The sequence below is a fragment of the Pogona vitticeps genome, chromosome 2, assembly GCF_051106095.1.
Source record: "Pogona vitticeps strain Pit_001003342236 chromosome 2, PviZW2.1, whole genome shotgun sequence".
Classification (NCBI taxonomy): Eukaryota; Metazoa; Chordata; class Lepidosauria; order Squamata; family Agamidae; genus Pogona; species Pogona vitticeps.
In genome coordinates, this window is record NC_135784.1 from 61,121,170 (window position 1) to 61,149,097 (window position 27,928).

The window sequence follows — 27,928 nt, forward strand, 5'->3', positions numbered from 1 at the left end:
GAGTGAAAAATCTCACAGTTGTTGCCCCCCCCCTTTTAAAACAAAGAGTGCGACTACATGGTCAAATATGGCGGGATTTGTTCCACTTGTAAAATGGGTGAATTCAAAATATTTTTACTGACCACATGACACAAGAGCCCATTTGAATCTGCACAGCCCTTTTTTGCTTCCAAAGCAGTTTTTTTCACTGCTGCTGAAGTGTTTCTACTGTTTCAAGCCAGAACTATTTGAATAGGCTTTTCCCCACATGGTTAGCTGTGATTTGTTCTTATAAAGAAAGAGGGCATGTCTGTACATACATACATACATACATACTTTATTGTTATGGCATCAAGCCATACATAAGACGAAACTGAACGTAAAACTTCAAAACTGGCACAAACTGCGAAAAGCCAGACCGGACAAACAAGAAGTAAAATACCTGAAACAACAAATATAGAAATATAAAACCAGGGTATAAGGGTTTGGCTGTCTATTCTAGCTATTATGGCATGCCGCCCAAAATTTCGCTACCAGTTCCATAGTAGTCCGATTTTGATCAATTAACAATTGGTTACAGTAATCCGAGTCTGATTGACCTACCATATCTTTTAGGAGAGGCGTAATATATTTTCCTCGGATCTTGTTGTGCCTATTACATCCAAGCATCATATGTTCAATAAATTCTATCTCATCAGATCCACAAGGGCAGAGTCTCTGTTCCCTTGGGATCTTCTTAAATCTGCCTTCCAACACCACAGAAGGAAAAGCCTCACATCTAGCCAGAGTGAAGGCTTTCCTAAGTTTATGTATCTCAAGCTGTGATTGATAGGCATGGGGGAGCGGGCAATATTTGTGCGTGTCTGTCACTCTAAAATTGGGGCATCTACTGAGATCTACCTGTCTCTCCAAGGGCATGTCTGTAAGTAGTGCTTTGGTGATGTAGGCAGTTGGGGTGTGATCATGTGATCAGGTCCAGGGGGAGGGGACATGCAAAAGCAAAGCACCAGGATTTTAATATGTGAAATCAGGTTCTATCATGAATCTTGTCAAGCACAGTAAGCTTTGCAAGGTGTTGAAAGACCTTTTATTGTGAAGAAAAGGCTTAGTGCTGCTAATTACTTAATTAACAGGCCTAAAAGTGAACTTTAAGAGGTTATCATGTCAATAATTTAAAACCATATGTAACCAGAGATGAGGTAATTTCTGCATGTGTTAATTGAAAGTAAGGAAAAAGAATAACGGATGGGAAAGGGAAGGTGGTGCTTCCTGTTATAGAATCATTCTGATGTGTGAATTATGATGTATTTTGCAAAATTCCATAGTAACATCTCAAGGATATAAAAACCACAACTCAGGCGTTTGAATGCTAGATTTCATACAGAAAGCAAATGGAAATGAGCGGTCAAGTTGGACAAACTGGACATCGGCACTACCAGCATTGCAAAAACAACAAATTATTATATCATAGTATGCATAGCATGTTACAGAATCAGTCATGCAGACAACACAGACAGACCTAAGAGATTTATTCGTGAAGGATTTCACAGCTGGGATCTAATGGTTGTTGTGGGTTTTTCGGGCTCTTTGGCCGTGTTCTGAAGGTTGTTCTCCCTAACTTTTCGCCAGTCTCTGTGGCCGGCATCTTCAGAGGACAGCACTCTGTACTCTGGTCTCAGTGCTGTCCTCTGAAGATGCCGGCCACAGAGACTGGCGAAACGTTAGGGAGAACACCCTACAGAACACGGCCAAAGAGCCCGAAAAACCCACAACAACCATTAGACCTAAGATATTCAACACAGAAACAACAGAAGGAGGGGGCAAAAGGGAGTGGAGAGAAAATTAATTGCTAATAATAGTGAGTATTCAGATGAAACTGCATCGAATATTGCTGAAAAATAGCCTATCTGTACCAGATTAAAAGTCTGACAAGTACCATGGGAGCTTTCCCACTTTCCTTCCACCCATTTTATTCACAGTGCATTTGAGAGAACAAGCGGGGGGGGGGGGGGAGAGAGAAATGTGTGCTGTGCAAGTGATATAATAAAAGCCTGGATGCCAAGGTATATGTCGCATGAGTTCCTAATGTGACATGTGTTCCTTAGCCCAGAGCCTGGCTCCAGGCTAAGAGCTAAATTTGATATTCTCTGAGGCTAAAATTTCTTCAAACCACATTCTGGGTTAATTGGCGAAGGGAAGTTTTGGATATAACTGGCCATGAAACACAAGCAGCTTGAGGAAAGTCAGGTTGTGTGGCCAAATGAGAAGGGGAAGCTGTGAGTCTATTTAAGGAGTTCTCGTGGCTAACTTAAGAAAACTTAAAAACTTCGAGAGAGAAATGAATGAGTGTTTCTTAAATGCAGAAAGACCCCTAGCTAAGCCAGATTGACTCGGCTGCTCACAAACATCTCCCATCTCATTTCTAGAAAATGTTTTTATTTCCTGCTCATCTTTTTATTTGTTCTCTTCCCTTTTGTGCAAGCTGGCTGGATGAGCTGAACTGTCAGATCATAATTACATTAGAGGAAATGTAGAATTCCCAGTCTTAAAAGGGCCTTTGTGCTTGACAGACAATGGGCATATATGAAGTGATGAGAGCTTCATGAACTTTCCCTTTGTCACTCGTTCTTAGCATGCACCTGTGAATGGCATCACACACACCTGCGCGACAGGGAACAGGAAGCCTGAAGTCTGATGCACCTGCTACAGATCACATCCACTGTGTTGTGTAATCATTAGGAGCATGCTCCAATACCTCCGCAGCTTTAGGAGAGTGCATATATGCACAGTGCAAGCTGATTTATGTGAATAGCTTGCAAAATACCCAAGATGTTTAAGAATAGTCAATGCTTTTATAGGGCTTCTCTGCCTTGGAATGTAATGGGGAAACCAGTTTGGATGGTAACCAGGAGCATGTGTGAACACGCCAAGCTCTGATGGGGCTGCGTTTGTGTGTGTCTGTTTTTATCATGGCTCACAACTTTGACTTAACATGCAAATAGAAATGTAGACGGTTGCCTTACCATTGGTCCATCTAGCCAAAGACAGGCAGCAACTGTCCAAAGTCTTAAGATAGAGCAGAGCTTCAAAAGGGGGGGAGTGTTAGACTATTCCCAAAAACCTATAGCCAACATGGCCAGTGGCTGGGGCATGCTGGGAGTTTTAGTTCTAAGGTTTTTTTAAAAAACCATATTCTAGGCTGTGGTATATCATCTGCTAGAGTGTCACCCAGATAGGTGGGGTATCAATCAATCAATCAATCAGTCAATCAATCAGTCAATCAATCAATCAATCAATCAAATAAATAAATAAATATAGTAGGCATCCTTCAGTCTCGAAAGACTATGGTATCGTGCTCTGTATGGAGGACTTGGAACAGCGTCTAGTGTGGCTGAGGAGGCCAATTCGAGAGTGACAATCCCTTCCACACTGGAGACAAATCCAATCTGTCCCCTGTCCAGCTCCCTGGTTTTGCTTCCTTTGTGACTTCCTCTTTGCCTCAGCCTGCTGGACAAGGGTCTCTTCAAATTGGGAGAGGCCGTGATGCACTGCCTGCCTCCAGGCTGAACGATCAGATGTCAGAGTTTCCCATCTGTTGAGGTCTATTCCTAAGGCCTTCAGATCCCGCTTGCAGATATCCTTGTATCGCAGCTGTGGTCTCCCTCTGGGGCGATTTCCCTGCACTAATTCTCCATATAGGAGATCCTTTGGAATCCGACCATCAGCCATTCTCACAACGTGCCCAAGCCAGCGTAGACGTCGCTGTTTCAGTAATGTATGCATGCTGAAAATTCCAGCTCGTTCTAGGACTACTCTATTTGGAACTCTGTCCTGCCAGGTGATACCAAAAATCCGTCGTAGGCAACGCATATGGAAGGTGTTCAGCTTCCTCTCCTGCCGGGCACAAAGGGTCCAGGACTCGCTGCAGTACAGGAGTGTGCTCAGGACACAGGCTCTATAGACCTGGATCTTGGTATGTGTTGTCAGTTTCTTATTGAGCCATACTCTCTTTGTGAGTCTAGAGAACATGGTGGCTGCTTTCCCAATGCGTTTATCCAGCTCGACATCTAGAGAGAGGGTGTCAGAGATGGTTGAGCCAAGGTACACAAAGTCATGAACAACCTCCAATTCTTGTGTGGAGATGGTAATAGAGGGAGGTGAGTCCACACCCTGGCCCATGACTTGTGTTTTCTTCAGGCTGATTGTTAGTCCAAAGTCTTGGCAGGCCTTGCTGAAACGGTTCATGAGTTGTTGGAGGTCTTCAGCAGAGTGGGCAACAATGGCTGCATCGTCTGCAAAGAGGAAGTCCCTCATGCATTTCAGCTGGACTTTGGTCTTTGCTCTCAATCTAGAGAGATTAAAGAGCTTTCCATCTGATCTAGTCCGGAGAGAGACACCTTCTGTTGCAGTTCCAAAGGCATGCTTCAGCATGACAGCAAAAAAGATCCCAAAAAGTGTTGGTGCGAGGACACAGCCCTGTTTCACTCCGCTTCGGATGTCAAAGGGATCTGATGTTGAGCCGTCAAAAACTACAGTGCCTTTCATTCCATCGTGGAAGGACCTGATGATGTTAAGGAGACGAGGTGGACATCCAATCTTGGGAAGTATTTTGAAAAGGCCATCCCTGCTAACCAAGTCAAATGCTTTTGTAAGGTCTATGAAGGCCACTAAGAGTGGCTGTTGTTGTTCCCTGCATTTCTCCTGCAACTGTCGGAGGGAGAATACCATGTCAGTGGTGGATCTATTTGCTCGAAATCCACACTGTGATTCCGGATAGACTCTGTCTGCAAGCACCTGGAGCCTCTTCAGCACAACACGGGCAAGCAGCTTCCCTACAACGCTAAGAAGAGAGATACCACGGTAGTTATTGCAGTCACCCCTGTCACCTTTGTTCTTGTACAACGTGACAATGTTTGCATCCTTCATGTCCTGTGGTACTCCACCTTCCCTCCAGCAGAGACAAAAGATTTCATACAGTTCGGTGATGATGATCTCCTTACCGCATTTCAGCACTTCAACAGGGATGTTGTCCCTTCCAGGTGCCTTGCCAGAGGTGAGGGAATCCAAGGCCGCATTTATTTCTGCTAGGGTTGGTTCGCTGTCCAGCTCTTCCAAGACAGGCAGGCACTCAATGTTATTTAATGCTTCTTCGGTTACTACATTCTTTCTGGAATATAGCTCGGAGTAGTGCTGCACCCAGCGTTCCATCTGCTGTGCTCGGTCCTGGATGAGCACACCTGTAGTAGACTTCAAGGGAGCAGATTTCTTCTGTAATGGACCTAAGGCCTGCTTGATACCATCATACATTCCTTTGATGTTACCTGTGTCCGCTGCTATCTGTATCTGAGAGGAAAGCTGAAGCCAGTAGTCATTGGAGCATCTCCTGGCAGCCTGTTGGACTTGGCTACGAGCGGCTCGAAGAGCTTGCAGGTTGTACTCGCTAGGACAGGCTTTGTATGCTGCTAGAGCTCTTCTCTTATCCTCAATGGCTGGCATTAACTCCTCCGAATGGGCTTCGAACCAGTCAGCCATCTTTCTGGTCTTCTTGCCGAAGGTGGACAAGGCGGTGTTGTAGACAGTGTTCTTGAAGTGTTCCCATCGTTCAGGTGCATTTACATTTGCTGGACCTGGAAGGGTTTCCTCGAGTGCTTGGGCAAATTCCTTCACTTTTCTTTGTGGAGACATCCAAGATCCAAGCATTGGCATCAGCTCGATTTGATCCTCACTAGACGTTCTAGCCTTCCTAGTGTTACGATCACACGCAGCTACCAGAGTGCTGATTGCGATACTGATCACTCCCTGGTGTGTAGTAGAGTAAAACTGCGAACAAAGAAATTGTATCACATGAAAAAGGAAGGAAGACCACGTATTGACATCAACAAGACTCGCGATAAATAAATAAATAAATAAATAAATACCATATTTATTTTTAACTGGATATTAGAGGGACTGAAACTGGGACCTCCTGCATACCAAGCAGGTGTTCTACCACTGAGCTATATTTCATCACTTACTGACTCCTCCAACAGAAGCAAACTAATTAAATGCAGTGAAAAAAAGTGGCAGTGTAATAAATAGATAGCTTATTGTATCAGGCACTGGAATCCTTCCTTCCTTCTTTCTTTTTCTTTCTTTCTTTCTTTCTTTCTTTCTTTCTTTCTTTCTTTCTTTCTTTCTTTCTTTCTTTCTTTCTTTCTTTCTTTCTTTCTTTCTTTCTTTCTCTCTTTCTTAAGATGATAAGCAAAAGCAACACCAAAAATACATTCAAAGCAGTAAGACCGAACCATCCATTAAAAACCGCCACTCAGGCAGCCAGTCGTTAAGAGAAAGCTTGCCTGAAGAGAAAGGGCCGCCATTTGGACCCACTGAAGTTTCCTAACTCTTTCTAGAGGCAGAATCAGGTAGAGTACACGTTACAGTAATTCAGCCAGGATGTATATACTGTACAACTCTCACTGAATTTATACCCCTTAAGCACTGAAGGGTGACCATGGGTAATGTGAAACAAGAAAGAGAAGAGACCCTGTGATGTCCTGATGTTGCTCCTATTCCCAGTGGAGACATTTTAGTAGCCTCTGGACTCATTATCTTTAAGAGCAAAAGGTTCAATCATTTATGCCTTTTTTAAAAGCAGATTACTGAATCGAGCTATTCATGACAAGGGAGGTCAGAAGGTTCTTCCACTTTTGCTACCCCCCTTGGCATGCAGCCAGTGGAGACTACACTATGGAGACGACAAAAGTAGCAGGTGGCCCAGCTAAGGAAATGGAAGAGGAAGCAACAGCCGAGCTATAGAAACCACCATGAAGTGGTGACTACTCAGCAGTCACCTATGAACAATTAGGACATTGCTGGTGTTTGTAAGATAAGTTACTATCTATTTGCATGAATTCACTAAAGGTGTGAAATGGTTTGTATGAATGCCATTCTCCTTTCAGCTCCTTCCTGGTGAAATGTTTGGGGCACCTTAATGTGGGGAATCATTACCCTTCAGGATTGCAATTTCCAAAATTCTGAAGCATAATCAGTAGCATTACTTATTGGAGTAGTCCGGGAGTTGTCCAAAGAAGTAACTTTTACAAACACCAGCAATTGTTCATAGGTGACTGCTGAGTAGTCACCACTTCATGCTGGTTTCTATAGCTTGGCTGTTGCTTCCTCTTCCATTCCCTTAACTGGGCCACCTGCTACTTTTGGCCTCTCCATAGTGTGGGGGCCACCTGGCCACAAATCCAATTGAAGAAGGCAGGGAATATCTGCTCTGTTCTTTGAGAAACAGGGATACTTCTCCTTTTCTTAGCCCTCATCTCTTAACAACAGCAGGCTGGTAGGGTAACGCCTGCAAACAGGTTTTATATATATATATACGAAGGAGTGGAATGGAATTGGCCATGAGCATTTTGTACCTCATGAAATCACAACTTTAAAAGTGAAAATTGAAACATATACAGAAGATGCTACACTGATTAACGCTGCATCACAGGAATTCGTAAGAGACAGAGCAAGGACACAGCACAGCACAATTTGAATAGCTTTAAGTATCTTGCAGAGGTGTCACTAAGATAAATGCATTTGGACCGACTTTGAGAGATATGCATCAAGACAACTAGAGTTTAAGGACTTCAGTGTATTTGATTTGAAAATGTCGGTTGTGTTGTGCTTTTAAGCTATCCTCTACCACCCTAAACCATTCCTGTAAATAAAAGTCTGAACAAGATTATTCTATCCTCTTCTTCCTCCCATGGAGGTCCATGCGGCACCCAGGGCAGTCAAGAGATACCAATGGATCAACCACCCGCTTTGCAGTAACTTCACAACCTTGTGAAAGAAGACTGAGCTGAAAAGAAAAAAAAAAGCCACAAGGTAGCATGTCAGCTCTGCTCATCCACAGCTATGTCATGGCTCAAGGCCAGCATTTCTGAGGCCTAATGAGCTGTCTGAAGAGACACTGCCCGTCATCTTCAGGAAACTAAGAGAGAGCAAATGACAATGATGAAGTGCCTGCTGTTTGTTGGGTTCCTGCAGGTGAGAGTGGGAAAAGGGAGAAGCCACTCAAAGCCTACATCCCCATGCAGATATTTTTGGCCTCAGCACAGTCTGTCGGAACAGCCAGCTGGATAACACCAACATATATGGGCAGACCTCCTTGTCTCCTAATGAAAACAAGGCAGTCAATCCAAATATATTCAGTGTCAGTGGAAAAAAAGACCCATGTTCGTCATGTTCTCCAGAGAACGCCTTACGAAGGATTCAAAGTAGCTGGATTTGTGTACTCTATGTCACGAGGCTAGAGAATGTGGAGGTTGGGAGAGCAACACACAAGATTTCTCAATCTTGGATTAAACCTGTCACAGTAATTTGAAGTGCTCTAAGTCCAAAAGAGTAACTTTTTCGAGCTCACACATAGGCAGAGAGAAGGGAGAAGAGGACAAACGTCAGAAATGAGAAGCTTGAATGAACCCAAGCCTTCCTTAGATGATAAAGTATGGCTGCAACCAGCAACCAAAAGGTAATGATTATATTACTATCATCATATATTTAAAACTAAGCTTGAAGAATGGCTTTGTTCATGCAATTTACACTTCATTTCACAAAATGTAACAATCTTAGCTTATGACATTAATGCTGGTGTGTTAATACAGGAGTGGCAGGTCAATTTGCATTAAATCAGCAAGTGGTTCCCAACTCTTTCATTCTTTATTGTTTTCACAATAGCAATTGTCAGATCAGTTCAAAGCTATGTCCCTCAACCAGAAGACCTCAGGATTGCTTCCCCATCTATGAAGAGTGACCCTTTGCACATTATCAAAAAAAGAGGACATACATCACTGTTTTGATGACAGATAAAAGAGGGCACCTCTCTGCAGAAAACTGCATGTGTTAATGCAAGCTCAGAAACTGTGTTTCTATAATTTAAACAGAATTACATTAATGCATTTCGCTTGAGTAGGCAACACTTGTAACCAGTTAAGCTGTGTGCCTCCTGAGTATGCTGTTGTCATTTAGTCATTACAGTAAGTCGTGTCTGACCCTTCGTGACCCCATGGACCAGAGCACGCCAGGCCTGCTGAGTCTGCTGACCAAGTGCTTATTGCAGATGGGAAACTTCAAGGTCTCTGATCTCCCTCTTCATTGTAGCGCATCTTGAAACCAGGGATAGACTAGCCATCCATACAAACAAAGGGTTCCTTCATAAAAGAGGACTGCTTTCTGGTTACCCTTCCAAAGAAAGCTGTTGTAAAAATGGTCCCCTGTGCTCGTTTGGAGCAAGCCCACAGGGTTTTGGAACAGGCTAAGGATCTGCCATTTCACACAAACTACCTCATGAAACACTGCATTGCATATTATTGTTGTTCTTGTGACTGTTGCACTGTCCCGCTACTCATACATTCCCTTTAGCTCTGTATATAGTTTTCCCCTCAAGAATCAATGTTAAATAAGCAATCAACAAAAGAAGGTCTCTTCGTTCAAGAGACTTACTTGCAGCTTGGGAAGAAGTGGGTAAATTGCCCTGCCTTGGAGGTTGGGCCAAGACAGTTCCATATTTTCAGAGCTAGGTGGGAGAATGCTGCCCTTAGCTTTATGAATCTGATACTGTCTGTTTAATGTCTCTGTTTCTGCACATGCAGAGGGACATATGTGCGTGCGCACACACACACACACTTCTGATACTTGCTCTGTTCTACATCTGTAAATAAACAGCATATTACAGAACACCTTAAGTCTCTATTACCATCTCCTATTGAGGAAACCATCCCTGTAAAGCTTTCTGAAATCTCCCACTGCTCGAGAATGAGCGAAATGCTATTATGCTTTTAAAAAAATCCATCCATTTTTCACCTCATGAAAAAGAGTAGAAGAGAGGGGGAACCCTTAAGTTTAAATCCTGTATATTGGCTCTTTGTGGGTGCAATACGGTACATGGAAAAAGAAGAAGAATGTCCTCCCTCAGGGAGAAAGGGACCCTGAAAAATAAAAGTAAAAAAAAAACAACACTCAAAAACAGGATGCCTGAGATTTCTACACACACACACACACAGAGAGAGAGAGAGAGACAGAGAGAGAGAGATATTATTTTTTTCCTGCAGGCAGCAAGCAAGGGTATGGTGATAAGACAGCAACTGGGTTGCAGCACATACACACTGCTCTTGCAATAAAATTTTATAGCCATTACCATTTTATAGAAAATATATTTAATTTTTCTTCTCCATATGGGTTCCCAGCTGGATTTCTGCACTACCTTGAAAAAGAACAATTTGCTTGAAACATCAACCGTGATCAGGTACCGTATTCAGCTAATTAAATGCAACTGTCTCAGGAAGCCAGGGCAGCAGGGGAACTGCTTTCTTACGCTGGAGGGCACCCCGCTTCTTCGTGGAGTGGCTCTTTGTCGCCTATTTGCCTCCCCTCCACCCTCCCCTTTGTGGTTGCTGTAGCATTGCTGGTTTAGAGTGATGTAATGTGCCTGTGAGGGACCGGTGGTTTTAAGGAGGTAAGGAAACTGAGATGGGGACAAAACTACATGGTTTCGCCCGAGTGTGTGATTTACTCTCAAAGAGAGGTCTCCCGCCATGCATCTTTTTGTCCCAACAGCCACAATTCAACACAATAGAGTATGCACTGTCTTGGGAGCATTGCCAAGCAATTTGACCTCAGCACAAAATATCCAAACAGCTTCTCTGGCTTTGCATTACTACCACCCTTTGCATGACGATGAGCCCAGTGCATTAATAGCATACCACAGTGGTCAACAAGGGCTGGGAAAGACTTCTGCCTGGAAACCCAGACATGTATTGATAACTCGCATAGACGATACTGAATTGGATGGACCAGTGGTCTGGCTTTGCATGAGGTAACTTCCAACGTTACAGCCACTCTAACAGTCAACAACGTTAAGTGCTTTGTTCCAACCCTTATAAATATAACCTGGAAGAGAAAGCAAACTTGAGAACAAAAGAGCTCGAGGCAACCCATAAAGAAATTGTAAGGTCAGATTATTTCTTCATCCGGTCCAGTATTATCCGCTCAGACTGAGGGCTCGGTCACACTTCTGATGTTTATCCATTCAGGTTGCATGGTATTTAAATTGCTACGTGGGTTCACTTTGACTTACATTGACTTGATGTATTCCTAGCAAATAAAATTGGTGTGGGAATCTACATTGGTTCCCCTTCTGACACTTCAACAGCCCCTTCCTGACTTTCCCCACCTTGCCTGCACCTCACCGTCCCTGGGTCTGGGTTGTGACCCTTCCTGTCCCCTTCCCTACTGGTCACCCATCCCACCCATGCTGCCTGGCCACCTGCAGCCTCTGTGCCACTTTGGCCTGGCTGGCAAAGTCACCCCGAGCATGAGGTGGTCGATTGGTGCCTGGCTAACTTGCCTTTGGTTCCGCCTGCTTTAAAGGAGCATCGGCTCCGAAATTGGGGGCCGGGAGCGGGCCTTAAGGTGATGTTGCATTTGAGGCTTTGTCCTGTGCCAGGCCACCTGGCCCCCCTTGTGCTGGCTGCCTTATTTTTTTCCCCAAGAGCAATATTTGTATTCTTACAGGACAGTGAACGTTTACAAGCTAGCAGAGTGAGAAAGGGTGAAACACTCCCTTCTCCTTCCCAAAGTGAAATTGATCAGATTAATTTACAGTATGGGAAATTTCTTCACTATGTAAAGGAGGAGGAAGTCCTTTCTCCAGCTACTAAATTTTCACTGTAATCTCAGACTATTGATATCCCATTGGGGGAAAAATATATATAAGGTAGTCACCATGTGACTGTGGGAGGTAGCCAGCGTGAGGCAACAGATACAATTTATACTGACAGAGGAATTCACATATGCCAAACTAATGAAAAATAAATCAAATTTACATCCATGTTAAAATAAACAACCCTCTACCAGCCCTTTAAAATACCTTGCTTCCTATCAAAAAAAAACCCCACACAATTCCTGGGCAAAAAAAAATAAATCTGTGCTTCCATGTGCATTGTGTAGCTGGGATTTTTAAAATCAACTTTGTTTAAAAAAAAAGATTCAACAGCCAAACAGTTCTTGTTGCCAATATAACTGAGCCCTGGCAAAGGCTTTCTATGGTCTCAGGCACAGAATTCTCACCCTTGGAAATTATTTGTCCTTTTCCCCCAACCCCTATCCTGACACTTTGGTCTGGCTTGCACAAAATCCCCAAACACAGAACAAGAACAGCCAGTAATGAGACAAGCCTCCAGATGTTCCCAGCACAGAACTTATCAGATGGCACGATTACTAAACATGGAAACAGGTCAAAAGGGAAAGGTTTTCATAGAAAAACACCCACCACCCCTCCAATATTACAAGGTCATTTGCAACCTATGCTAATGATACTGAGGCTAGTCCCAAACAAATTGAAACAAGTCCATCAGCTTTTATAGCAACTTTTCAGTCCTGATCCCTCAGGTCACCTCCTCATTTCCAGCACAAAGCCCGGCTCCTTTTCTCCAAAATTCTTGTCCTGACTAGCCATTGCAGACCAATTTTTGCACTGGACAAATACACATTATTACAGTTCATTGCACAAAACCTCTTTGTTTTGAAAATCTCAAGGTAATAAACTCCATGGTTCTTCTTATTATTGCCCTTTCCCCCCCTGCCCTCTGCTACCCTGATCCCGCAGGAAAGAAATCAATGCAAACAAAAATACACAGCTATACAAATGCTCCTTTGGGGAGGGGCTGACCTTTTGCTCTTCATTTGTTCTTGCAGACTTTCTACTATCAGGCTACTGCTAAAAAGAAGGCAAGAAAAAAAGCAGGCTGTATTCTACCAGACCTCCCTCTGTGAGCTATCTATGCTCATGCCCCCTACCTTTGCCTCTTTGTTCTCCCTTTATTTATTTTTATTCTATTTTTCTATGGGGTACATTATAATATGATTTATGTAATTCTTTGTATTATTTTAATGTTTATATTCACTGGAAGCCGCCTAGAGTGGCCTTTTAGGCCAGATGGGCGGGGTATAAATAAATAAATAAATAAATAAATAAATAAATAAATAAATAAATAAATAAATAAATAAATAAATAGCATATTAATAGAACCATGAATGCCTTAAATGGTATCAGATGTCTGATTTTCATTGCATTCACTTTCCTTGCTTCCTGTAGCTTGTAGATGAGCTTGCTTTATTTTATGAGTGGTCACTGAGAGGTTAAAAACAGGTTACACTTGCAAGTCCAAGTGCCCAGCCTTTAGAACTAACAAATTGAAAGGCCATGGGAAAGAGTTATGGATAACTAGTAAAGACATTTGTTCTGCGTTCAAAAAGCCCCAGGCTCGGTCCTTAGCACCTGCAAGTAAATCTGAAAAAGAGTTCTGTCAGGAAATGAGTTTCCAAAAATAACTTTCTTGGACTACAATTCCCAAAATTCAGTAGCCAGTGACTATGACAGCTGGAACTTTCTGAGAATTATATCCCAGAAGTAACTTTGTACTTATGCAGGGAGTTTTTGGCAGTCAACAGTTAAGGCTTAACACCTCCTGCCATCTGAAGCAAGAAGAAAAGCTGTAATACCATCATCTTTCGCCTACACCACTCACTATCTCCTCCACCACTGTCTGACCTCTGTCCTGTTCTGAGAAAAGTCTCTATAGAGACTCTGGAGAGAGACACCAGCTGCCAAAGAGAGAGAGAGAGAGAGTCAGGGCGGACTGGGGCTGCTCTCCACAGAACCAACCAGGCCCAAATGCTTGAGTCTGAGGTGCTTCTTCCTCAGGGCCAGACCCTATAAGCTGGCTGCCAAGCTGGCTGCCCAGGAAATCGCATTTTGTGGCCTGTGTTGTCAACTAAATTTGTCACCACACCTCTGAATTTGGATAGTGTGGAAGCAAATCCTTATCACAACAATTTTGCTTTAAAAGTGGGACTAGAGGAAGCATACAAGTTGTTGATACACCAAACTGAACTCCTAAAAACACAAAGATTGACTGATTGATTGATTTGCCATTCTCTCCAAAGAGATTCAGAAGGGCACACAACAAAAAAATAAATACACCTAGCAACAACAAAAATGCCACACAAATGATAAAATGGAATAAATCCTAGCAATAATGTAAACAAGTTAACATACAAATCCTTGCCACATAAGGGGTAAAATTGTGATTTCCAGTCTCCAACCTATCTGTTTGCATTTGTTTTCCATTAATAATGCTCAGATTTTAATTTCTTTTTTCAAAAACAAAAAATTCAGGATTGGGTGATGATCATGGCAAAAATTACTCATGGATTGCTCTGAAGCAAATGTACATTGGATGTCTGGAAACTCTTGCTTCAACAAATTGGCTTTTGCCCCTATTGCAAATGTGCACTCCATCGCTTGCATGAATAAATGCACCATTAGTAAACAAACTGGAAAAGGAGTGTCTATGATATGCCACATGTCAATAACAACAAAAAGGGTTTAGCCACCTATTCTCAGCATATCTCTTTTGATAGTTTAAGGACAATCCTATACATAATCGATTACTCAAAGATCTCCTTGAATTCATTGAAGCATGGCCCCATCTAAATGGGTTTGATGTTGTAACCTCATAGGTCTCCCAAAGTGAAAGTAATTAATCTAATACTTACATGTATTTTGTGAGTCATTAATCATCGCAGTAAGGGTCTGTTGTTTGAATTCTGTGAATGATGATGTCTGTTCCTAATTCTATTGATAATGCATACAGATACATTGATTTATATTTCCAAGACTCTTAAGATGCACAGTTTAGTGAATCAACACTAACAGTTATTGATAAATTTATTATCAAGTAAACATCTCTGTAATGTCAACATTCCACCTACTACTTTTAAACGGGGCAGGACAAGTCTCCCAAATCTGTTCTGGGCGAAGGGCTGTCTTTCTGAATCAGCATTTGCTCGACCACTGCTCCCAAATACTGAAATTTAGAAGTCTGAGCCTTTCTTCTCTCTCTCTTTCTCTCTCTCTCTCTCTCTCTCTCTCTCTCTCTGGCTGTTTTAAAAAACTGAGTTCTCAATAAAGATTCTCTGAAACTTAACTTTCAAAAGAAGGAATAAAACATCCATGTGCTTCACTGTCATTCTATATGACTAATTCTCATTCTTTCTTTCAAAACTCCCCAGACTAAATTCCAAACCCACAATCAGAAAACTACACACACCACTATGCATGCCTCATTTGGTACAAATATTCTTTAAATAAGACACATTCTCTTTCTTCTGAGATTTACAGACTGATTCTGGAATAATTAGACAAAATAAACCATGTGTTAAGCCTTTTTTTAAATGATATGCTCTAAATGTGGAGGGCTTTTTGGAAAAGAGACAATGAAATTATTATTATTTTGTCGCACAGCTGTGCTGAAGGCACAGGGGAAATAGTAAGAAGATGCAAGTATTTGTTTATCTGACTTTCTGTGGCTATGACAAAGCAAATAAAAGCTTTGGTCTTGATCCACAATTGAGCTAATTGGGAACACTAAAATTGCATGTCCTAGAAACTTCTAATTAGCCACTGCACATGACTCAAAATAGGTGCTAATAGCATCCTCACACTCTAACCCAACCAGATGACTAGAATTCAGTAAATTCAAGAAAAGCAATTGGGACTGTACTATTTTTCTTAATAATTGGATACATTATTTAGCAATTATACGAGCACTTCACATATATTTATTTTGTAATCTTCACAACAACCCTATAAAGGAGATATTCTTCCTCCACATTGTAGATGGGAACCAAGGTAGAGAGAAACAGCTTGCTCAAAGCCAGTAAATAAGCATATGGAAACTTAAACCATTGAATTCCAATATCAGAAGAATCCCTGTCTAAAGAGTTAGATTCAAATTCCAAGGCACAGCAATGTCTTGGGCTAAGCAAACTGGGGTGCAGAAACAGCTACTAAAAGAAAAGGGGGGAAGGAGGTTAAAGGGGGAGTAAGAAACTATATGCGTGGATTATGGAGAAAGCCAGAGAGTTCCAGAAAAACATCTACTTCTGCTTCATTGACTACGCAAAAGCCTTTGACTGTGTGGACCACAACAAATTATGGCAAGTTCTTAAAGAAATGGGAGTGCCTGACCACCTTACCTATCTCCTGAGAAACCTATATGTGGGACAGGAAGCAACAGTTAGAACTGGATATGGAACAACGGATTGGTTCAAAATTGGGAAAGGAGTACGACAAGGCTGTATGTTGTCCCCCGGTTTATTTAACTTATATGCAGAATACATCATGCGAAAGGCTGGACTGGATGAATCCCAAGTCAGAATTAAGATTGTCGGAAGAAATAACAACCTCAGATATGCAGATGATACCATTCTAATGGCAGAAAGTGAGGAGGAATTAAATAACCTCTTAATGAGGGTGAAAGAGGAGAGCGCAGAAATGGCCTGAAGCTCAACATCTAAAAAAACTAAGATCATGGCCACTGGTCCCATCACCTCCTGGCAAATAGAAGGGGAAGATATGGAGGCAATGACAGATTTTACTTTCTTGGGATCCATGATCACTGCAGATGGTGACAGCAGCCATGAAATTAAAAGACACCTGCTTCTTGGGAGGAAAGCAATGACAAACCTAGAAAGCATCTTAAAAATCAGAGACATCACCTTGCCGACAAAGGTACGCATAGTCAAAGCTAAGGTTTTCCAGTAGCAATACGTATATGGAAGTGAGAGCTGGACCATAAAGAAGGCTGACTGCCGAAGAATTGATGCTTTTGAATTGTGGTGCTGGAGGAGATTCTTGAGAGTCCCCTGGACTGCAAAGAGAACAAACCTATCCATTTTGAAGGAAATCAACCCTGAGTGCTCACTGGAAGGACAGATCCTGAAGCTGAGGCTCCAATACTTTGGCCATCTGATGAGAAGAGAAAACTCCCGGAGGAGGAGCTTTGTCTTGGTGAAGCTAGCAGCTCTCGGGAATAGCTCCCGGGGAAAGCTAGAACCACTTCGGTCTGGGACCCTTCCAGAAATGGGGGGGGGAAGGAAGAGTCAGGAGAGACTCTTCTGCAGCAGCTGGTGAGCCACAGAAGTTAGAAGATTGGGCAGCAACTCGATTTGTCTTTCTTCTGGAAATTCACATCAGCACAGACGAAGATGGGCACCATTTTTGGCAACTAGCCAAAGACAGCTCCGTTCGCCGAGAATAAGAAAACAGAAGCACGGCGAAAGTATACATCAAAGTAAGTGGAAGCCCTTATTCTATGAAAAACCTCATTAAATGAAGAACAAGTGATTGTGTGCAAATTTATGACCAAATGAGATAAGGAGCGGCATTCCTAGCATTCCAGCTTTACCCAAGCTGAAGGTCGGGTTATTTCGAAAGGAACAGCCAGGCAGAAATAGCTCGTGTCTCCATTAAAGGAGGAAAAATAACTCTTGAAGAATCAACTGACGGGCCTTGAAAAAATAAATTCTGTTGCAAACTGTTCACTTTGGACCCCTTTTCCTCTGTGGTTATATATTTTTAGACTGTGTGGGACTCTGCTTTCCGTGAATAATATATTGCCGGGACTCTGCTGTATCTCCCTGTTCGGGGGAGGAGAAGGAAGTCTTTGGAAGTAAAAGGAAGAAACGGACTGTGAGCTGTGAACTGGGGGCTATGTGGTTTGAACTGAACTGGGATCTTGACAAATGACATTCTAATAATAGAGTCTTGCCGGGTGAAGGTTAAAACAAACTTGGAGAAGGGAAAAGAAGGGGAAAAAAAAAGAAGCAACCGGTCTGAAGATATTAGCGACTACAAAGACACTTGAGAGATTTATGTTTTAGATTCCATCTCTTACTTGAATGTACCTGCTATCTTATTGCTAATATGGTATAGTTGTAAGGTGAAATATTAGAAATATTGGATGTGTACTGGGGTAAAGGGGAGAGGGAATTTTAAGTGAAAATAGTGGAAACAGAAAATGGAACCTCCCCCTGAGAAAAATACAGATCGGTGGCTAGACTGGAAAACTTATTTTCAGATGTCACTGTTGCAAAAATTCATGCAGGTAAATTATTATATTGACCAGATGGAAGACGTGATTGGAGGATCTAGGGGAGGGAAGGTAGCAGAGGTTAAATTACACCAAAAAGAGATCTCAGAACCGGCTGTATTGATGAAGATATCAGATAATATACAAGGGATGGAGGACCACCCAGTAAGAGATGTAGCGATTGAGGTTGAAAAGCAAACTTTGAATGATATTGTTTCCCCTTTTAAAATATGGAAGAAAAAAGAGTCGCAGAAACAAAACAAGCACAGGGAGGAAAGGGGAGGGGAGAGCAGGATTTATATTATTTTGGGTCTGCTGAGTGCATTCTCAAGAAAAAAGGAGGGTGAAAGAGGGGATATATTTCACAATTGGCCTTGGTGTTCTGATGCTGTGGGAATAACATAGATTTAAGCTGCATTACACGTATAAGTTGAAAGCTAAAGAGGTTAATACATAGACAAAATAGTCAAAAGAAGAAGAAGAAAAAGAAGAAAGATGAACCTTTATTGGAACATGAATAGATTAGATGTTTATATACTTGATATGTAAGTTTGAATGATTATGCATTTGATGTTTTCTTATTCTCAAAACCCTTTTTCCATCCCCCCCACTGCCCTTTGCCTTTTGTATTCCTTCCCCATTACCCAATAGTTTTGAAAATAAAATTAAAAAAAAAGAAGAAGAAGAGAAGACTCCCTGGAAAAGACGCTGATGTTAGGAAAGTCTGAAGGCAAGAGGAGAAGGGGATGACAGAGGACGAGATGGTTGGACAGTGTCATCGAAGCTACCAACGTGAATTTGACCAAACTCTGGGAGGCAGTGGAAGACAGGAGGGCCTAGCGTGCTCTGGTCCATAGGGTCACGAAGAGTCGGACAGGACTAAATGACTAAACAACAACAAAGAAACCACAGAAGAAAATGGTGGGAGAATAGATGGGGCAGCTATCAGTGCATGAAGAAAATACCTGAAAATAGATTGGGGAGGGGTTTAATAGAAATTAACTATCTGCATTAGAATTCCAGCTGGAGCAGTACAAAGGAAGAGAAATCCTGGGAACAGTCTTCAAGAGAAAACAAAGGTCTCAGACCAGAACCAGAAATTTAGGAAAGGTAAACGAAAAGGATTCTATGCCAAATCCTAGTCTGGGGGTGGGGACTGCGAATCACATTTTGTCCTCATAATCCGTCTCCACCACCTCTCATGTAGTTTTGCCTTTGCACAGAAGGCTAACCTTTTCTGATGGCCTCACTCTGCAAATTGCATGTAGGATGTGGAAAACTGTGAGCAGAGCCTCTTTGCCCTAGGTTTATTCATACCTAATCCCTACTTGGGATATTCCATTGAATAGGATTTCTGTTTCCCCCCCCCCGCCACCCGGTCATGAAGTCTGTTTGGATGATCTGACCATCAAGGTATTTCTTCCCCAGTTACTAGTGACCTCTTCCTGCTCTGGAACGATGGCATCTTGAGCTGCCTCCCTCCTTCCAAACAGGTCGCAACCAGTTTACCTAGGAATTCTGTGCATTACATGCAGTATACTCATGCACTGTAGAGTTGTTCTACAAATCTAGACAGGTTCATAAAAGTGGATTTATAGCAGGGCACTAAGAATTTATTGGATTGAGTGAGTGAGACACTAATAATAATAAGCAGATGCCATCAAGTCAATTCTGACTTATGGTGACTCTTTTCAGGGTTTCCTAGGTAGAGAGTACTTAGAATTAGTTTACCACTCCGTTCTTCTGGAGATGCTCTGGGACTATGCAGTTTGCTCAAGATCACATAGGCTGGCTCTTCTCCCAGGAGACACATAGGGGAAATGGAACTCCCAACCCCTGGCTTTGCACCCTGATAACGTAACTCACTTAGCTTTTTATTTACTGAAAAACCTTGAGATCCACAAAATTGTTTATGACTGCCACATCCAAAGACAGTATAGTCATTACAATGCGCAACCAGTAGGCAGGAAATGGGAAGCAGAAGAGGAAAGGAACTGCTGTATTATGGATTTTGAAATTCCTTTAAAAATTGGAATGAAACCACTCTGTGCAATCTCAAGGAACACCATACTTATCGTAAGCCATTCTTTGGCTTGCTCGCTTGCATCAGGTTAACAATGATGACTATTTTCATATAATTTCTTTTGCATTCAGATTCCACTCAAAAACATTTTGCAAAGCTATTTTAACGTCTAAACACAAGCATTATCACAAATGTAACACATGATATGCTAGTATACTAAATATATGCAACTAATATGTAGCAAGCATAAACTTCAGCCATTTCTTCTGTTTGGTGGGCAATTTAATCATTGTTAAAAGAAATGGTACACTCTTTAAAAAGGAACATCAGCACAGGAAATAAAAAAACAACATCAACAAAGTTATTATGAAAAGTAACCACTAAGGTTTAAGTAATTGAATATATACGTTTCAATCTGCCCAGAGGAAGCTTCTTCATTCCAATCAAAATGCTAATATTTCCAAGGGTACATTCTGATTAAATCATCTATTCCAGTAAGCTGTAAAACTGATTCTATTTTCATAATAGATTCTTATCTTATTTGACCTCTCCTTTCTTTCATGAACTCTTACCAGACACATTACTTTAACCATACACGACGTGTTACAGTCTTTTGATCAAGGATCTTCAGTGTTCTATTTATTTGCTCTTACTATTAAACAGGAAAGAATTTCTGAATGTTCCCCATGTATCGAACAAAATGCACGGGGGTCATGCACTCTTGCCCTTCCTTCATCTCATAGATGTCCATTGTTCTCTACATTTGCAGGGTAGTTTTCTGGAGAAGAGACACTCACATCTCGGTCCATCTATGAAGGTTCTACTTGCACTTTAAAGTTGGGAGAGAAGGAGGAATGGAAATTAATGTTGTTTGGAAATGCTTTGTGTAGAGAAGATGGTTGCTCTTTTCAGAAAGTTATGTTTTACATGTAGAATGTGACAGAGATCTTAAAGGAGTGGGGCACCATGTAGCCCTTCATGTTGCCTCATATATTTATTCTGTCAGAAGTGCAACTATACTTGCAGAACCAATTACATGCCAACAGGAGGCAGCACATAGACAGTTATGTTTACCTTTCTTTTTCTATTTGTTCCCTCTTTGTTTTGTCCGATATGTTGCTTCCAGTCCTAGAGATTGATAACCCCAATGTCTGACATCACTTCCTGTAGCACTTGTCCTTTCTATAATCTTTGTCTTGGTTGGGTAGCCACAGCCAGCAAACCCTAGCCATCTCTATGAGACGTAATTTCCTCAACAAACCCTTGTCCTTTATTGATTGATTGATTGATTTGATTTGATTTGTATCCAGCCCATCTGATCTAATAGACCACTCTGAGCGGCTAATATGGTTCTTTGCCTTAATATGGTTCTTGCTACTGATTCCAAGCAGCCAACTTCCACAACAACCTAACATATTCTCTACAGTTTTATAGCACCCAAGGAAAGTTTCTATCCTATCCACCTGTTGTCAGTAACTGATATTGAAAATGACTGCTGTGTGTCTACTTGTACCCCTATGAGTCTGATGGGACAAAAAAAACCCACACAATTCTTAGTAGTCATTCATTCAAGCAAGCCTATATAACATAAAATAGGTGGTATCTAAAAGTAATATGCAGTAATAAAGTTCTTCCTTCTAATAAATTGAATCATAGAATAATCAAGGGGCCTATAAGACCATCAAGTTCAACCCCCTGCTCAATGCAGAAAACAAAATCAAAGTATGTCTGACAAATGGCTATCTAATTTTCTCTTGAAATCTTCCAGCATTGGGCGCTCACTACCTCCCAAGGTAATTGGTTCCATTGTTGTACTGCTCTAACAGTAATGAAGTTTTTTTTCTGATATTCAACTGAAATCTGGCTTCTTGTAACTGGAGCCCGTTGAGTCTAAAACAGGCACTCATTAGGCTTAAAGTTGATAGAAAGGAAAATAGTAAAAGTAAGGTTTGTTTCCTCAGCCCACATGGGTGGGAGGATCTCTAGGGTGCAGAGATCCAGCCTGGAGATCTAGCATCGTAGAAGGTGAAAAAAAGGGGTCTGAGACAAAGTGGAATCTCGGAAACACGTGTGGAAGAGAAGGGCTGAATAAGGGCGGAGTTTCTCTAGCCCAGGGAAAAACAAGGCCCTCTGATTAGTAAGCCTGCAAACAAACAAGCAAAGAAGTTAGTCTGTGATGGAGACCGCTCCTCCCGTGCATTGAAATTGACATCAAGATTGCTAACTAGCCAACAGTTTGCCCATGTGAATCTTTGTTTGCCTGCCTCCTAGTGTATATATATGTCAATGTGTGCATGTGTGTCTGCACATGTGTACTCAATCTTACTCCTGGCCCAGTCCACCACGGAAGACTGTACCTTCTGCCTCACCAACTGCAATGCGCAATAGCTGCCACTGGCAGGATGGATGGATCCCGGCCTTCTTCATTCTGGCTAACTCTTATCATGGCTCTTCACCAGTACTTACCCATCCAGGTCGTGATTCCTGCTTTGGAGGTTACTTTAAAACATTCTGAGTAGCACAAAACAGGAAACACTGGATATAAAATGCTGTGTGTCATAAATCAATCTGAAAGTTTTATTTGCTGGATTTGATATATCTGAATAATAATATTCAACAAATTTGTGTGTTGCATACTATGTTTTCCTCACCAGGTTCCTCCCTTTTGCTTTCTGTGTATGGATTCATGAAGAATATTTCCTTTAGAAAAGTTTTGCACAACCACTGCAAAACCACTGAACCCAGCCATGCCTTCTTTAAAAACCACAAGATCATTTCTCTGTCTCCCTCTCCAAATCCTGCATAAAACTGCAATAAAAATTCAGCCTGGTTTTAGTTGCTCTGCGTATGAGTTACACACAGAGATAAGTGTTGCGTCATCATGAATTCTGCTGGGAAATTCATTTTAGTGGTACCGATCATAGGGGATTCATTTGATGTTCATATAGCTGTCACCTTTATTATCAGAGTGGTTTCATTCTAATTTAGCTTTACTTAATAGGTAGGATAAAAGTTAAGTGTCAGCCACGTGGGTCCTTTCTGAGTCTTCCCCTCTCTGTCTCTCTGAAAGGAAGAACACAACTGCAGTGTTTTATCGGTGGCAATTTAAAAAGTCATAGGAAAGAAGAAGGCAGGTCCTTGTCACTCAAACATTTAACACCTCCCCCCCACACATACATACACAACACACAACAAATTCCTTTTCCCCTTTGGTTTTTCCAAGAAATTACAGTTACCATAAATAATTTTTAGAATAAAAAGCAGCAGGGCTTCCAATGCAATCATCACCTTTGTGTGTGGGGGGGGTGGGGGTAGGGTGGGGGTGGGGTGCAGACATGACAGCAAGCAGTAGCCACCCCTTCAGCAAAGAGCGGGATACTCAGTTGAGGATGAGCATGCTTTGTTGCAACAGATCTCAAGGCAACTGTAACAGCCATGACCCCCATAGACCCCTATGCAACTGCCTATTGCATTTTGTTCCTAGAAACATCTTTGATGATAGTTAAAGATGTTTCTAGGAACCACTTTGCTCCAAGACTATAACCACTTTGCTCCAAGACTATAACCATCTGTAATGTTTGGTCTACAGTGGACCCTCGACTTACAGACGGCTCGACTTACAGACTTTTCGAGTTACAGACTTCTCTGGCCACAAAATTTAGATTCGACTTGCAGCCGGAGAATCGACTTACAGACCAGAAAAAAACCAAAATGTAACAAAAATAGAATAAAAACTGCCAGTTATGGGATTAATTGGTTTTCAATGCATTGTAGGTCAATGGAGATTCGACCTACAGACTTTTCAACTTGCAGCCACCGTTCCAATACGGATTAATTCCGTAAGTAGAGGGTCCACTGCACTGTTGATAACTATATAGAGCATCTTGAATCTTTATATTCTAAGCTATATTTATCACTGCAGGATATTTTAATGCCCATTTAGGTTTATATGAAAGTTATATAAAAGTTTATATACATGACAGTTTATATGCATGCTTTCATTGGGTATTGCAGCCAAATAATTATGTATTTGGGGGAAACAGTGGAGCTTCCAAAGATTAAAAAAAAGGGTACTGCTTCGCTCATTTCACAAAGGGAGAGGAGATCTGTTAATATTAGATGGTTTTGTTAATGGACAGTTATGTGGAGAATAATTTTACTAAGTGATCCCAGTGTGTTCGAGTATATAGGAATTGCCCATTTTGCACATGCGCATGTTGTTCAGTTTACCATTGATAACAGTACAGTATATTAAAGTAACATTTACCTCTGATATTGGTATCGCAAATTTTAATCAAATCTTCTAGTGGTAGGGATACTAGTCTTTTTGGGGCACAATAAGAGGTTTAATGAATAATGTTTGCTCTGTCCCAATGTGTTATTGGTGCCAATGAATGGATGCACCATTATAAGGTATTGTTTTCCTATTCTAATCCTCAGTATACCCGTACAATGGTAGTAATGGAAAATCTCCCCAACTGGCCACCAGTTTCAGTAAATGAAGTTGAAAGTCTCATTCAATAAATGAAAATCAACAAAGCACCAGGAATGGGGTTTTTTTTTGCCCCAGAACTAAAAAAAATCATTCATCACCTGATGGATCCCCTTATTTGCAATTTTATTCACCTTCAGATATCACTTATTAGCAGAAAGTTGGAGTGCATCTGTAATTTTTCTTTATATTAAAAATGAGATAAATCTGATCCTGCCAATTATCAACCAATCAACTTGCTGCGTGTAATAAGTAAACTCAGTAATAAGCTGATTTATTGGATTCAAGACAAAGATATGATAGCAATAGAGCAAGCAAGATTTAACCAGAGGCACTTTATCAATAAACATGTAAAGAAGTGTTTGATGTGAAGGCACTCTTCAATTCCATACTTCATTCATGACTTTGAGAAAAATTGTCCTCTCCAGAAATAAAAGACTTTTCTTTAAAATAAAATGTCTTTGTAGTAATACGTGGTTGAAGATACGGCGTACTACTGATGGGCATCTTATAGATCCTGTGTCATCCACAAAAGAGGCAAAGCAAGGCTGTGTTTTAGCTCCAGTCCTGTTCAATTTATATATGTATAATATTGTTGAGCATTTGACCTTTGCAGCTTTTCCTGTCCCCAAACTGGCTACTAAATCCAATTTAGCTCTATAATATGCGGATGATGCAGTACTGTTATCCCAAACTAAAGTGGGTCTGAGAAAACAACTAAAGGCATTTTCAAATTATTGCCGGAAAGAACGTTTAGATGTGAATTACAGGAAGACAAAAATATTCTGAAAACATTACAGACTGTAAATAGTCCTTGGATAGGCAGCCATCAGGTCAGAGTCTTCAAGAATGTATGCTTGTTTCAGACATCAGGAACATGGACAACCCAACAAGAATATGTCCTCGTAGAAAAGGCTCCACTGTCTTGAGATAGTTTTTCTACACTAATGGTCACAGTTTCATACCTGCACTGCTGAACATGTATAGAGCCAAACCATTAGCTCAACTGCTGCATGGGATTCAAATCTGGGCCACTACAAACTTAAAATCAGTAGAAACTGTGCAGTCTAAATTTCTTAGATAAATCTTTGCCATGCCAGCCTGTGCTCCAAGTTCTTATTGATAGGCAGTCTTCCTTCAGTGTCTGCACAGGCCTACACATGCCATTTGACTTTTGTCTACAGCTCAATTTAGCTCCTTCCAGTCTTGTTTTCTTTTGTTATGCAGGACTCACATGAGAGCAAATGGATGGCAGATACTAAGTCCAAAATACACACCACCTACTGACCATTGGTTATGGCAAAGCAAGAAATTTATTAGAGCTGTGCCAGTATGATTTTTAACATCAGAATTACTTATCTGCCACCAAAAAATCATGTACTTGGCATGTTTTTTAACAAGTTGCTCAAATACAATGGCACAGTATCTGCAAGTGCTAGGTAAAGGTAAAGCTAAAGGTTCCCCTTGACAATTTTTGTCCAGTCGTGTTCGACTCTAGGGGGCGGAGCTCATCCCCATTTCCAGGCCATAGAGCCAGTGTTTTTGTCTGAAGACAATCTTCCGTGGTCACATGGCCAGTGCGACTTAGACACGGAACGCTGTTACCTTCCCACCGAGGTGGTCCCTATTTATCTACTTGCATTTGCATGCTTTCGAACCGCTAGGTTGGCGGGAGCTGGGACAAGCGACGGGCGCTCACCCCGTCGCGTGGATTCGATCTTACGACTGCTGGTCTTCTGACCCTGCAGCACAGGCTTCTGCGGTTTAGCCCGCAGTGCCACCACATCCCTTATCTGCAAGTGCTAACCGTTCCTAAATACAGATGGATCTTTTCATGTACAGTACACAATTTTATTTTAGACCATCAGCACTACTTGAGGGTCATTTCAGAATTCCATTACAAAATTGTATCTGCTCATGTGGTGACAGCACTGAAACCCTTGCTCATGTATTACTGTTTTGCTCTTTTTACAGAGATGTGCACAGAGAATAGATTTATCATTTGTTAGATAACAAGCTGGGCCACTCATCAGACTTTTATGTATCTTTTTTCTTGCAGACCGAGATGAAGAGATGATGGCACAGTCTGAAAAAAATGTAAACAGCATACATTAAAATCAGGTTAAATATGGTTTCAAAATTGCAATTCTTTGCAGATTTACCTGTTAAAATTTTTTGAGTATGTATAGTTCTTTTATGGTTACATATTCTCTTGATTTTAGTATGTTGGTTTTATAGAACTATACAGACAAACAAACAAATTACGATTTGCCTTCAGTAAAGGTGGCTTTGAGATGTCAAAATATACAAGCTGGTCAGTTGTCGAAACCAAGACAGAGAGTGCAAGTGCTTCTACAGCATCATCTATACACATGGGAAGACTCACTGGAAAAGACCCTGATGCTAGGAAAGTGTGAAGGAAAGAGAAGGGGACGACAGAGGACGAGATGGTTGGACAATGTCATCGAAGTTACCAACATGAATTTGACCCAACTCCGGGAGGCAGTGGAAGACAGGAGGGCCTGCCGTGCTCTGGTCCATGGGGTCACGAAGAGTCGGACACGACTAAACGATTAAACAACAACAACATACTGGCAATGAGTGGCTTCTCCTCTCCTTTCCCCTTTTTTTTGCACTCAGTTCAGGAAGGTAATCATTCTGCGTATATCACCAGCTTGTTTAAATTGGAGATGAAAAACTGCAAAAGTACAACTTAATTGAACCCTGCATTGTGTTATTACAAATGCTGCCGACCTCTCTCACAGTCCATTATCGCAGGGTTCTGCTGAATGCTTTAATTAAAGACAATAAGGCTAATAAAAAGGCATCATTTTCCTGTCTTCAGCACTGCTGGAGAGCTGGGTTGATGAGCTTAGATTATTCTCTGCTAATGCTTTTCTCCTGTTTTGGTTGCTGCTGCACTCCTTTTTTTAGGTCTCCCCCCCTTTTTCTTTCTTTTTTTCTTTCTGGCTGTCTCTCCCTCCCCCCTCCCTTCGCAGCTTGCAAATAATAAGTGTGTCTGAATTCCAAGAGATCCCTTTGTTCGGCGTAATTGTCTGATTTTGTTTATCAAATAGAAATTGAAATATAAATATCTAAGCTCCCCTCTTTACAATTATCTTGCTCCTCAGCCTAGAGATGTTTGCGAGGGCACAAACTGGGTTGTTTTTAATAACTGGCCTTCTTGACAGCTCAGGCAAGATAGAGGAATATAGGAGGAGGCTGGAGGCTGCCTTCTTCAACCCACTTGTGTTGGGTAGGCTTGAAATTTTGGAGGTGATTCTATCACTGTAGCGGGGAAACGGTTACATAGCAGGAGTAAGGGTGGCAGAATCTGGCCCTCAGTGAGTAATGTGACACCTCCTCATAATTAGTGTGCTGCTTAGCTAATGGGCCATATGTGCCGTCTTTCGTTGCTTTCATCCCAGTTGTATTAATGACACTGAACTGACAGCATGTTCA

General features: G+C 41.6%; 2 long non-coding RNA genes across 2 annotated transcripts in view; one reads left to right on the forward strand and one right to left on the reverse strand.

The window, feature by feature from the left end:
* The first annotated feature begins 6,336 nt into the window (after positions 1–6,336).
* On the forward strand, positions 6,337–23,813 carry LOC140704356 (uncharacterized). Its single transcript, XR_012083512.2, has 3 exons — positions 6,337–10,261; positions 18,967–19,061; positions 23,749–23,813. It is a non-coding gene; the product is annotated as an uncharacterized LOC140704356 (long non-coding RNA).
* LOC140704357 (uncharacterized) overlaps positions 12,834–27,928 on the reverse strand; it is a 38,303-nt gene continuing 23,208 nt past the window's right edge. The window contains exon 2 of the long non-coding RNA XR_013541639.1: positions 12,834–26,552. This is a non-coding gene — a long non-coding RNA (uncharacterized LOC140704357). The remainder of the gene's footprint in view (positions 26,553–27,928) is intronic.